The following is a 13356-nucleotide window of genomic DNA, read 5'->3' as shown; positions in this document are numbered from 1 at the left end:
ATATATACACATACACACGCACATATACATATATATATTATATATATACACATATATATACACATATATACATACACACATATATATATACATATATACACACAGTGGTACCTCTACGCGATTAATCCGTTCTGTACGCCTCCGCGTAAACAGAAATCCGCGTAAACAGAAATTCGCGTAAATGAAAACGATATTTCCCATTGAAATCAATGTTAATTCAATTAATCCGTTCCCGACCTCGAAAAAATCTACTCTTTTCCCTCGGATATGATGAAGCCTGTCACCAAACGGACATAAATAGGTATGATTATGATGTTCCTGCAACATTAATGCCAAGAAATCAATGTTAAATACCACTTACAAGGTAAAAAATATAATGAAAAAAGAAATCTTTTGTACACCGATGGTAAGGCTTGCAGCTGGCGTAGGGGGATGGGAGTGAGGAGGTGGTGGAGTGGTGGGGGCTTACTGACCCCCTCAGAAGGATGAGGTGCTCCTTCAGCTGCAGCGGCACCCTCATCAGGGCGCTGTCGTTTGGCACATGACTGGAAGAACTCTGTGATGGTTGCTTGCTGGTGCCTTGTGTGCAGGATTTGGCAGTAATGAGGCATGACCAGTTCGTTGAACTGGCCTGCAACACGGCTCTCATTAGTGTCTGGTCCGGGTGTGTGACCTCCACGAAATCGTAGAGCTTCCTCCACATTACACAGGCCTCCTTCACCTCCTCCGTGGTGGGGCCCTGAACACGATCGTCATCTCCCTCAACCTCTTGCTGTTCCCGGGCCAGTTCGGCGACCTGCTCCTGATGCAGCTCCTTGGTGGTCAGTTCATCCTCGTGCTCCCCTACTAACTCCTCGACATCCCCGTCCTCCATCTCCAGGCCTAGGTGCCTCCCTAGTGCAACGATGTCCGAGATGACCGATGGACCAGCAGGCTCAAAGCCCTCGAAGTCCCGCTCCCTGTCAAATGATGGCCAAAGCTTCTTCCACGCTGCCTGTAGAGTCCTGATGGTAACCTGCTCCCAGCTCTTGCTAATCATCTTGACACAGTGCAAGATGTTGAAGTGGAACTTCCAAAATTCTCGCAGGGTTACGTCTGTGTCGGTGGTAGCGTTGAAGCAGTGTTCAAACAGTACACGTGTACAGCTTGAAATTAGAAATGACCTGTTGGTCCATCGGTTGCAGAATGGAATTGGTGTTAGGAGGCAGGAATTTAACTGTGATGAAATCCAGGTCTTGGGGAAGATGTGCCTGCATGTCGAGGGGATATGCTGGGGCGTTATTCAGCAGCAGGAGGCACTTCAGTGGCAGTCCATTCCCCTGCAGAAAATTCTTGATCTCAGGGCCGCATGTCCCTCCGTGCCACTCCTGGCACAGCTGTCGCGTTGCCCACGCCTTTGGGTTGGAACGCCATATCACTGGAAGTCTGCTCTTCAGGACGTTGCCCCCCTTGAATGCTCGTGGCATCTCCAAATGATACACTACGAGCAGCGTGATCTTGCAGTCGCCGTTCACATTAACACACAACATCACTGTAAGCCTGTCTTTCATAGCTTATGCCCCGGCAAAGCTTTCTCCTTAGCAGTAATGTAGGTGCTGTTAGGCATCCTCTTCCAAAAGAGCCCAGTTTCCTCACAATCAAATACCTACTGTGGCAGGTAACTCTCACGACGCACCAGCTCCTCAAACTCCTTGACGAGCGCCTCAGCTGCGTCCGTGTCCGCACTTGTCGCTTCACTATGCCGTGTCATTCTGTGGATGCTCGTACGTTGCCGAAAGTTTTCAAACCACCCCCTACTGGCTGTAAAGGGCACTGAAGGTGGTGTAAGCTGGCCACTGGTACCAGCCTGTTGCCGCTGCACGACGGCATACACTTGGCGAGCCCTTGAACAGATCATTTCCTCACTCAAGCTATCACTCTTACGCTGATTCTCCTGTATCCACACAAGCAATAACCTTTCCACCTTGCCCAACAATGCTGATTCTTATATGTACTCACATACCTTATACCCTTAGACACATTAGCTGACAGAACTTTATCTTTATTTAAAAGAATGGTTCTTATTGTTGACTCAGGCATACCAAACTCTTTCACCAGTTTACACACGCGTAAACCTTAAGCAGCTTTGGCAATCACTTCCCTCTTTTTCTCGATCGTGATGTTGCTTTTCTTACGAGCACCAGCTTTAGTAGGACTTCTCACCTGTTTTGGAGATATTCTAAAGGCACAAACATTACAATACCAAGGGGTAGGTGCCGAAAGAAGGGCCAGTCGTGCACACAACAAAGATGGCGGGAGGAGACACAAAACAGCGCGTGAATGGTGACGTCAGCAAGACGGCAGCGCGGGATTTGACTTTCCGCGCAGCAATGGACACAACGTGCCTGCGTAAATAGAAATTTTCCGCGTAACTAGAAATAAATCCCGATAATTTGACCGCGTAAAACGAATTTCGCGTACATTAGGGGATACATAGAGGTACCACTGTGTGTGTACATATATATGTATATATATATATATATATATATTTATATATATATTTATATATATATACATATATATATACACATATACACAAACACACGACAGTCGAAGTGACAACGAAGTTTGGAACTCCAGGAAAACTTAAAATTTCGTGACGACGAGGGAGTACCTTTCTTGTATTAGTAGGCAAGGGGGAAGCTCGTGGTGTAGGGGGAAGGTGGAGAAAAATAGGAAATAAGGAAGGGGACGAACGGGCCCCGGAAGTCAGAAGGAATGTCAACAACAGATGCGCAGACGATAGAGGTGAAGTCGAAGACATTAGTAAATATGTAAAAATTAGAAATATAGATAAGAGCAGTGCAATGGAGGGTGAAGATAATTATTTCTATGGATTTAATGAGGGAGATGACAACCCCCCCCCCCCGATTAGCAAGTCTAGAGGAAAAACTAGAGAGCATGAACAAACAGTGGGAGCTTATGTTCAGTACACTTACACGGATTACACAAAAGAATTGATAAATCGGAAGAACTAAAGAAGGAGAACCAAAACCTAAATAAAGAAACAGAAGAATTAAAAAGACAGTTAAAAGAAGTAAAGGATGAGAATGAGGAATTGATCAATTTGAGGAACTAAAGAAGGAGAATCAAAACCTAAATAAAGAAATAGAAGAATTAAAAAGACAGATAAAAGAAGTAAAGGATGAGAATGAGGAATTAAAGAATAATAATAAAGAGAATAAATAGTCCATAGCAAAAGAAGTACAGGGTAGGAGAAAAGTCCAAGATAACAACAAAATTTAATTTAGAGAAATAGGAAACCAACAGATGAAAGAACAAACTAAGGACACATTTATTAAAGTGATGAGGGAGAAGGAGAATATAGTAAGAGACTTAGCGGATAAAAAGAAATGTATAATTATATTAGGGATGCATAATCCAAAAAGGACTACAAGAGTAAAAGAGGAGAGGGAAAAAGTAAACAAGATATAAGAAGTAGTTCAAGAGGAGGGACAAGAAACAGGGACAGAAACTGAAGAAATATATAGACTAGGGAAATACAATACAGATAAAACCACACCACATAAGGTTAAATTCAGGTCACAAACGACAGCAGAGAATATCTTAGCAAAAACAGGGAAACTAGCAAAAAGTCATCAGTATAAACAGGTATGGATAAAAAGAGAGATGAATACAGAGGAAAGAGAGAATGAGAAAAAAAAAGAAACTAAAAAAAAAAAAAGAGAAAAGAACAGTCAGAAAAAGAGAAATTCTACTGGAGAGTAGTGGTTATGAAAGTGAGGAAATGGTTCATAACTGAGAAAAACAGAAGGGACACAGAAAACACGATGGAATTAGCAGAAAATTAAGTGTCTTACACATATATAGATGGCTTAATAACAGGCTTGAACGAACTGAATGATTACCTGAAGGAAAAAGAACCGAACATAATGGGAATTGTAGAGACAAAATTGAAAGGTTCACTACCACCTAACAGTGTAGGACATGGTGCATATAATTATTGGATTAGAAACAGAGAGGTCAAAAAGGGGGTGGAGTTATGTTCCTGACTAAGAAGGATATAAATGTGAGGAATGTCACATATGGACAGAATAGAGTATAGATGATTATGATGGAATTTTGTGGTAAATTATGTGCCTCCTAAAACGGCTTCGTGGGAAGAGAACACAAAAATATGTTAGAAGACACAAGGATAACACTAAATAAGATAATGGAAGATGGAGGGAGAATAGTTATAATGGGTGACTTTAATTGCAAAGAAACCTGCTGAGAAGAGATGATAGTGAAGGGTGGAGACGACCTATGGGGAAATGTACAAACACACATATTTATATGTACACATAAATTATATATATACATATATATATATGTATATTCCTGAAGTGAATCGCTAGTGACAGCGCATATTATAGAAATAACTTCTGAAGTTGTCGTGTCGGAAATTATATACACATATATAATTTGAGATGCGCATTTATGTTTTCAATAACTTTTTTATCTTTTATTTTATGTATATTTTATGTTTCATTTTTTCATTCACATATATTTGTGGATGTGGTAATGGGGCCGCGGGGAGCAGCTGAGATGTAAAAAGATCCCTATCAAAGGCAGAGTTTTAAAGTTTTGGCAAAAAGTTTGTGATCCAGAGGTACAGCTACCCTGGAAGCTCGCGCAAGCACACTAGCCTTGGTTACATGGAAAGATAGATCATTAAGTTATTTTTTTTCGTAACAAATTTCCCACACACACGTACACACACATATTTTCTTTAACTACGTTCGGTTGCAATATCCACTCCCACTCCCTAAATCTTTTCATGGAGCAGTTTACGTTGTTTTTGGTGGACTTAAAAGCTCCGAAATATCTAAATTTATCCTTGGCTGCTTCGTGTATCTCTTTCACCCTCACAAACACTCTTTCTCACACACATTTACACACACACACACACCAGCTGGCTTTCCTTCCATAACTGGCGAACAAATAAAACCCTCCTTCTAACATTGTCAATATCATACGAGATTTCACGGCGGCCCTACGCCAGTTTCTTAGCTGCCAAAACAGCAAGGAGAAAGAACTAAATACTACTGCTATCACTATCCTATCTAATTAGATGTCGGGCTGTCAGATATTTTATTGCAAAGGATATTCTATTTGCGGATTAGTCCAAATATTTATCTAAACTATTTTTTAATGCTGACATTGTGTTACTTTCAATGACGGTGGAAGGTAACGAATTCCACTCATTAACAACCCGGTTAAAGAAAAAGTGCTTTCATTCGAAGAAAATATTTTATCAATTACTTTAAAATCGTGACGTCATCTTGTATTTGATTGGTCTAATGAAAAGTAATCTTCGACATTGATGTCAAAGCCTTTGAACATTTTAAAAAATTTGATTAAATCTCCTCGTATTCTCCTTTTTGAAGGTGGGAACATATTTAGACGGCAGATTTCTTACCCTTGGAGGAGGAAAGGGAAGGGCGAAACGAGAACGGAGAAAATGGGGAGGGGGGAGGAGGATGGGAGGAGGGATAGGAGTGTGGAGGAGGGAGGCGTGGGGAGGAGGGAGGAGGGAGGCGTGGGGAGGAGGGATGAGGGAGGCGTGGGGAGGAGGGATGAGGGAGGCGTGGGGAGGAGGGAGGCGTGGGGAGGAGGGAGGAGGGAGGAGTGTGAAGGATGGAGGGTGGGGAGGAGAGCGAGGAATCGGGGTTGGAAAGTGGGGAGGAGGGAGGAGTGGGGAGGAGGAATAGGGAGAGGGGTGGAAAGAGGTGTGGCGAGAGGAGTAGGAGCGAAGTGGGGAGAGGGAGACAGAGGAGAGGGAGGACATGGAGAGAGAGGAGAGGGAGGGCATGGAGAGGGAGAGAGAGGGGAGGGAGGACAAGGAGAGGGAACAGAGGAAGGGGTAGAAAAGGGAGAGGGGGTGAGAGGGTAGGGAGGGGGGAAGGGGGAGAAGGGGGGAAGAGGGAGAGAGGGTAGGGAGAGGGAGGAGAGGGGGGAGACAGGGTAGGGAGAGGGGGGAGACAGGGTAGGGAGAGGGAGAAGAGGGAGAGAGGAGAGGAAGAGGGAGAGGAAGAGGGAGAGGGGAGAGAGAAGGAGAGGGAGAGGGAGGAGAGGGTCAAGGAAAGGGAGGAGAGGGGGGAGAGAGAGGAGAGGGAGAAAGGGGAGAGGAGGAAGAGGGAGGAGAGGAACAGGGAAAGGGACGAGAAGGACGAGAGGACCAGGGAAAGGGAGGAGAGGGGGGGAGTGAGAGCGAGTAGAGGGAGATAAGATGGAGAAGGAGGAGGGAGAGGAGGAGAGGGAGAGACGGGGAGAGGGAGGAGAGAGTCAAGGAAAGGGAGATAGGTAATTATTAAACTCTATCTATCTAGGGAGAGGGGAGGGGGAGAGGGAGGAGGGAGAGGAGAGATGGAGGAAGGTGAGGGAGAGGCAGGGGGAGAGGAAGAGGGGAGAGGGGAGAGGAAGGAGAGGGGGAGGAAGAGGGGAGAGGGAGGAGAGGGGGAGGGAGAAGGAAGAGAGGGAGAGGGGGAGGAAGTGGGGAGAGGGAGGAGAGGGGGAGGAAGAGGGGAGAGGGGGAGGGAGAAGGAAGAGAGGGAGGAAGTGGGGAGAGGGAGGAGAGGGGAGGAAGAGGAGAGAGGGGGAGGGAGAAGGAAGAGAGGGAAAGGGGGAGGGAGAAGGAGGAGAGGAAGAAGGAGGAGAGGGAGAAGGAGGAGAGGGAGGGAGAAGGAGGAGAGGGAGGGAGGAGGAGAGGGAGAGGGAGGGAGAAGGAGGAGAGGGAGAGGGAGGGAGAAGGAGGAGAGGGAGAGGGAGGGAGAAGGAGGAGAGGGAGAGGGAGGGAGGGGGAAGAGAGGGAGAGGGAGGGAGAAGGAGGAGAGGTGAGAGGGAGGGAGAGGGAGGGAGAAGGAGGAGAGGGAGAGAGAGGGAGAAGGAGGAGAGGGAGAGGGAGGGAGAAGGAGGAGAGGGAGAGGGAGAGGGAGGAGAGGGAGAAGGAGGAGAGGGAGGAGAGGGAGAAGGAGGAGATGGAGAGGGAGGGAGGAGGAGAAAGAGAGGGAGGGAGAAGGAGGAGAAAGAGAGGGAGGGAGAAGGAGGAGAGGGAGAGGGAGGGAGAAGGAGGAGAAGGAGAGGGAGGGAGAAGGAGGAGAGGGAGAGGGAGGAGAGGGAGAGGGAGGGAGAAGGAGGAGAGGGAGGGAGAGGGAGGGAGGGAGGGAGGGAGAAGGAGAGGGAGGGAGAGGGAGGAGAGGGAGAAGGAGGAGAGGGAGGGAGAAGGAGGAGAAGGAGAGGGAGAGGGAGGGAGAAGGAGAGGGAGAGGGAGGGAGAAGGAGAGGGAGAGGGAGGGAGAAGGAGGAGAGGGAGAAGGAGGAGAGGGAGAAGGAGGAGAGGGAGAGGGGAGAGGGAGAGGGAGAAGGAGGAGAGGGAGAGGGAGAGAGAGAGACCCAATGGAGGCCACAACCAGAAATTGAAATGTGGTACTGCCGAGGACTTGAACTCAGCTATCACATGACAAGTGTTTATGGCTTAGAATTAAAGTGCATTGTGGTTGTTAAAATGTATCTCTAATCACTGCGACCCATTCAGTGTTGTACAAATACTTTCCCGCGTTTGTATACTTCCAATTGTACTATCATAGTGGAGATGGGTTGAACGCAAAATTTCATGTATGTGTATGTACTCGAGCATTGCGCACTTGTCATGTGATCGCTGAGTTCGAGTCCTCGGCAGTACCACATTTCAATTTCTGGTTGTGGTCCCCATTGGGTCTCCCGATGTTGATGGCTTAGAATTAAAATGCATTTTGGTTGTTTAAATGTGTGTGTATATATATATATATATATATATATATATATATATATATATAATATATACACATATATACACATATATATATATACACATATATATACATATATATATATACACATATATATACATATATATATATATATACACATATACATATATATATAATATACATATATATATATATACACACACAGAGACATGACAGAATTGAATAGATACCAAGAAAAATTTATATCTGCTCTTATTTAATGCTTAATGTTATTCAAATTTACCCAATATGTTATATTTACCTATGTTTCAGATTACATACAAGATTAATCAAGCAAACCACAAACCAAAGGAGCAGTAGACCTATCTGAACTTCAGCGAGGTCGTATCGTGGGTCAAAATGAAGTTGGACTTGGTCAACGCAAAAAATCTGAAAATCTGTCAATACCCCTTTCTACTATTAATAGAGTGATCATACAATTCACCAGAGAGGGTAACAAGGGCACAAAACCTCATTCAGGTCGTCCCGGGCCCTCAGAAATAACCTTGCGTCTTGTCAAAAGAAATGTCGAAGAGGATCCACATTGCAAGGCCTCTGACATAGCAGCACAAGCTGATGTCAGTCCCAGAACAGCTGTCAGGTATCTCCACAAGCTAGGTTACTATGGCAGAGCTGCAAGGAGGAAACCACTCCTGCGTCCAGCTAATATCAAGCGCAGAAAGGATTGGGCTGTTGAGATGGTGGAGAGACCTGTGGCCATTTGGAGCACTATCATTTTCTCTGATGAGTCACGATTTGCATTATTTTCTGACATCGGAAGGATGTGGGTCAGGAGAGACTGTAGTCAAGAGTTTGACTTCAAAAGACTGCAACCAACAGTGAAACATGGGGGCATTTCAATAATGGTGTGGAGTGGAATTTGGTGTGGTCGATCAGAGCTTGTGGAGTGTCAAGGAAACATTAATTCAGGCAAATATGTTTCTATATTAAAGGAGGGACTCATTCCAATATTCTCCAGTGGTAGAATGAGTAAAAATGTCTTCCTATTTATGGAAGACGGAGTTCCTTGTCACACTGCTCAAGCAACACAAAATTGGTTGAGCCAAAATGGGATCAGGAAACTTCCATGGCCATGTTAGTTCCCGGATATGAACCCTATTGAACACCTCAGTGGCATATTATACCGACAACTTCCCCAAAAGGACAGGAAGCCATCTTCAAAGCCCAAACTCTTAGGATTACTGCGTGAAACATGGCAAGAAACCCCTCATGATGATATTCGTGAACTAATCACTAGCATGCCTAGAAAGGCCCTTGCATTGAAAAAAGGGGATGTCAACCAAGTATTAGTTATTCACATTGTGACCATTTATAAGCATTTTAATTGTATCAATTGCTTGTTTAATAAATTGAACAATTTCTCTTGGTGTCTATTCAATTCTGTCATGTCTGTGTGTGTGTATATATATATATATATATATATATATATATATATATATATATATATATATATACTCACACAGACATGACAGAATTTTATAGAAACAAAGAAAAATCGTTTAATATATATATTTGGAAGATAAATGAAGTAGCACATTTGTAAAATAAGACTTATTGGCCCACTGTCGGTGAATAAGATGGACAGAAATTCTTTATACTTCGACCACTATTTATGTTCGAAATACACAGAATTTCTGTCGACTTATCTTATTCTACGAAAGTGGGTCAATAAGTCTTATATATATATATATATATATATATATATATATATATATATATATATACACGCCGCGGGCTTCGCCGGGGGCTTGGCTGCGCAAACAGCGGCCTACGGCCGCAACTTTCCGCGCTCTAATCCCTCGTTTTCCCCTTCGGCCTCGGCCTCGGGGCGGAACCCCAACACGGGATTCCCAGCACGAAGAAGAACGCGTAGAAGAACACGAAGTAGAATGCGAAGAACGCGAAGAATACGAAGAAGAACGCGAGGAAGAAGAACGCGAAGAGGAACGCGAAGAAAAAGAAGAATACCACCTGACCCCGACTTACCCAAGCGCTTTTTCAAGAATATTTTTAGGACAAAGTGTCACCGTAATACCACCTGTCCCCGACTTCCACAGCGTTTTTTAGAATATTTTTATTTAGACTTAGATATGTATATACATATATATATATTATATATATATATATATACACATATATACATATATATATAATATATATATACATATATACATATATATACATATATATATATATATATATATACATATATATTATATATATATATATATATATATATATATATATATATATATATATATATATATATATATATATATATATATATTGCGTTGGATGAGGAAATTTGCCCTGCCTGACCATACCTTGCGCCCCTCTCCTCCCCTCTGCTCAACGTTCTTCTCCTCAGCGCCATTTTTAGTTCTACGATTCCATAAGCCATCACTGCTGGTTGCAGGGGAAACGGTATATACATGTAATAAAATGTGTATGTGTGTGTGTGTGTATGTGTGTGTTTTGTGTGTGTGTGTGTGTGTGTGTGTGTGCACGCGCGCTTCTGTGTGTGTGTGTGTGTGTGTGCACGCGCGCTTCTGTATGTGTATGTGCGTGTATAGTTTGCATGTGTGCGTTTGTAGATAATATATATCAAATTAAGAGATAGAGACCAAAGAACTTGAAAGGTTGTCATCATATAGTTCGCGAGATCACGGGAAATGTACAAAATGGGCAAAGCCTTGTTGATCTTGTTCTTGCTGCTCTTGTTGTTCTCAGTGTTGTTGTTCTTGCTGCTGTCCTTAATGTCGCTGTTGTTCTTGCTTTTGTTCTTAGCGTCGTTTGATATTGTTGTTCTTATTATCGTAATTGTTGTTATTGCTGGGTTGTTGCTGCTGGATTGTTATTTTGTTGGTGTTCTTGTTAGGTTGTTTTTGCTTGTGGTGGTTCATTGTTTTTCATAGTTTGTTGTTCGTGGTGGTGGTACAGGTGGTGGTGATAATGCTGGTAGTAATGTTAATTGTGATGATAATGGTGGTGGTGGTGGTGGTGGTGGTGGTGATAACAGTGTTAGTCATGGTAACTGTAGTGGCAAAGAATTAGTAATGGTAACTGTAATGGTGGTGGTAGTGGTGGTGGTAATGGTGATTGTAATGGTAACTGTGGTGGTAAAAGTATTAGTAATGGTAACTGTAGTGGTAGTGGTAGTGATGGTGGTGGTAGTGGTGGTAGTTTTGGTGGTAGTGGTGGTAGAGGTGGTGGTCGTGGTGTTGGTAGTGGTGGTGTTGGTAGTGGTAGAGTTGGTAGTGGTGTTGACAATGGCGGTGTTGGTAGTAGTGGTGGTGGTGTTGACAGTGGTTTTGGTAGTGGTGGTGTTGGTAGTGGTGGTGTTGGTAGTGGTGTTGACTCTGGTGGTGTTGGTAGTGGTGGTGTTGACAGTGGTGTTGGTAGTGGTCATGGTAATGGTGGTGTTGGTAGTGGTGTTGGTAGGGGTGATGGTACTGGTGTTCGTAATGGTATTGACAGTGGTGTTAGTAGTGGTGGTGTTAACAGTGGTGATAGTAGTGGTGATGGTAGTGGTGTTGACAGTGGTGGTGGTAGTGATGGTAGTGGGGGTGTTGGTAGTGTTGACAGTGGTGGTGTTGGTAGTGGTGTTAACAGTGGCTGGTGTTGGTAGTGGCGGTGTTGACAGTGGTGTTGGTAGTGGTGGCGTTCATAGTGTTGGTAGTGGTGGTGGTAGCGGTGGCGTTCATAGTGTTGGTAGTGGTGTTGATAGTGGTGATGGTGTTGGTGTTGGTAGTGGTGGTAGCGGTGGCGTTCAGTGTTGGTAGTGGTGGTGGTAGCGGTGATAATTATGGTAACTGTGGTACTAGTGTTGATTGTGGTGGTGTTGGTAGTGGTGTTGACAGTGGTGTTCGTAGTGATGGTAGTGGTGGTGTTGGTAATGGTGTTGGTAGTAGTGATGGTAGTGGCGTTGGTGTTGACATTAGTGGTGATGTTGCCAGTGGTGGTAATGGTAGTGGTGTTGACAGTGGTGTTGATTGTGGTGTTGGTAGTGGTGGTGTTGACAGTGGTGGTAATTAAGGTAGTGTTGGTGGTGTTAGTGGTGTTGGTAATGATGGTAGTGGTGGCGCTGATAGTGTTGGTAGGTAGTGGTAGCGGTGGTAGTGGTGGTAACTGTAGTAGTGGTGGTAATTAAAGTAGTGTTGGTGGTGTTGGTAGTGGTGGTAATTGTGGTGGTAGTAAATGTGGTAGTGGTGGTAACTGTGGTGGGTGTTGGCAGTGGTAGTGGTGTTGGTAGTGGTGGTAACTGTGGTAGTGGTGGTAATTGTGGTAGTGGTGGTAACTGTGGTAGTTTTGGTAATTGTGGTAGTGGTGGTGTTGGTAGTGGTGGTAGTGGTGGCGGTGTTGGTAGTGGTGGTAGTAATGGCGGTAGTGGTGTTGATAATGGTGGTGGTGATAATGGTAGTGGTGGTGGGGTTATTGGTGGTACTGGTGGTAGTGGCAGTAGTGGTGGTGGTGATGGTGGAAGTGGCGGTGGTGATGGTGGAAGTGGTGGTGGTGATGGTAGCGGAGGTGATGGTAGTGGTGGTGGTGATGATGGTAGTGGTGGTGATGGTAATGGTGGTGGTATGGTAGTGGTGGCGTTGATAGTGTTGGTAGTGGTGTTGGTTGTGGTGGCGTTCATAGTGTTGGTAGTGGCGGTGGTAATTGTGGTGGTAACCGTGGTAGTGGTGGTAATTCTGGTAGTGATGTTGGCAGTGGTGGTGATGGTGGTAATGGTAGTGATGGTAGTGATGGCAGTGGTGGTGGTATTGGTGGTAGTGGCAGTAGTGATGGTGGTAGTGATGGTGGTAGTGGTGGTAGTAGTGGTGGTGGTAGTGGTGGCGTTGATAGTGTTGGTAGTGGCGGTGGTAATTGTGGTAATGACTGTGGTAGTGGTGGTAATTCTGGTAGTGGTGTTGGTAGTGGTGGTAATGGTAGTGATGATAGTGGTGGTGGTGGTATTGGTGGTATTGGCAGTAGTGATGGTGATGGTGGTAGTGGTAGTAGTAGTAGTGGTGGTGGTAGTGGTGGTGGTAGTGGTGGTAGCAAGCGGTGACGGCGAGGAGAGAAGAGGTGCGGCGAGGCGAAGCGGCGAGGTCGGTAGGTAGGTAGGTAGGTAGGTAGGTTAGGTGTTGCAGAGTGAGCACCGAGAGCACTTGTGCGCGAAAGCTTTGGGAGTCAGTTTCGGCTCGGCGCGCGCTCTGTGGTGGGTCTTCCTCCGGATCCAGGCCGGCCGAGGCACGCGCCGCCTCCCTTTCCTCCTCCTCCTCCTCCTCCCCCAGACGCCCCAGCAGTGCCAGGTTCCTCCTCCGTCGCCAGCAGCCTTCCTTTTCTGCAGGAGGAACCGGACGTCTGAACGGCCCAGTGGTTCCTCCTCCGTCACCAGCAGCGCAAAGTTCTCCTTCTTCAGCAGGAACTGGACATCTGTGCTCTCCATGACCAGTTCTTCCTTCGGCGCCAGATTCTTCTTTTGCCACCAGTGTCAAGTTCTTTTTCGGGAGGAACCTCTC

General features: G+C 45.2%; 2 protein-coding genes across 5 annotated transcripts in view; one reads left to right on the top strand and one right to left on the bottom strand.

Moving 5' to 3' along the window:
* The window catches only part of shtd (anaphase promoting complex subunit 1), a 443338-nt gene that overhangs the window by 214335 nt on the left and 215647 nt on the right, over positions 1-13356 (bottom strand). The window lies entirely within an intron of this gene.
* LOC143021784 (uncharacterized) overlaps positions 12925-13356 on the top strand; it is a 37873-nt gene continuing 37441 nt past the window's right edge. Inside the window, exon 1 of the mRNA XM_076179507.1 lies at positions 12925-13356. This exon is cut by the window's right edge and continues 1501 nt beyond it. The gene's annotated coding sequence lies outside the window, so the exon portion shown is untranslated.

Source organism: Oratosquilla oratoria, chromosome 42 (assembly GCF_046742065.1).
Source record: "Oratosquilla oratoria isolate Oo_2021 chromosome 42, ASM4674206v1, whole genome shotgun sequence".
NCBI lineage: Eukaryota > Metazoa > Arthropoda > Malacostraca > Stomatopoda > Squillidae > Oratosquilla > Oratosquilla oratoria.
The sequence above is the reverse complement of the archived record's forward strand: the minus strand, read 5'-3'. Positions and strand labels throughout refer to the sequence as shown.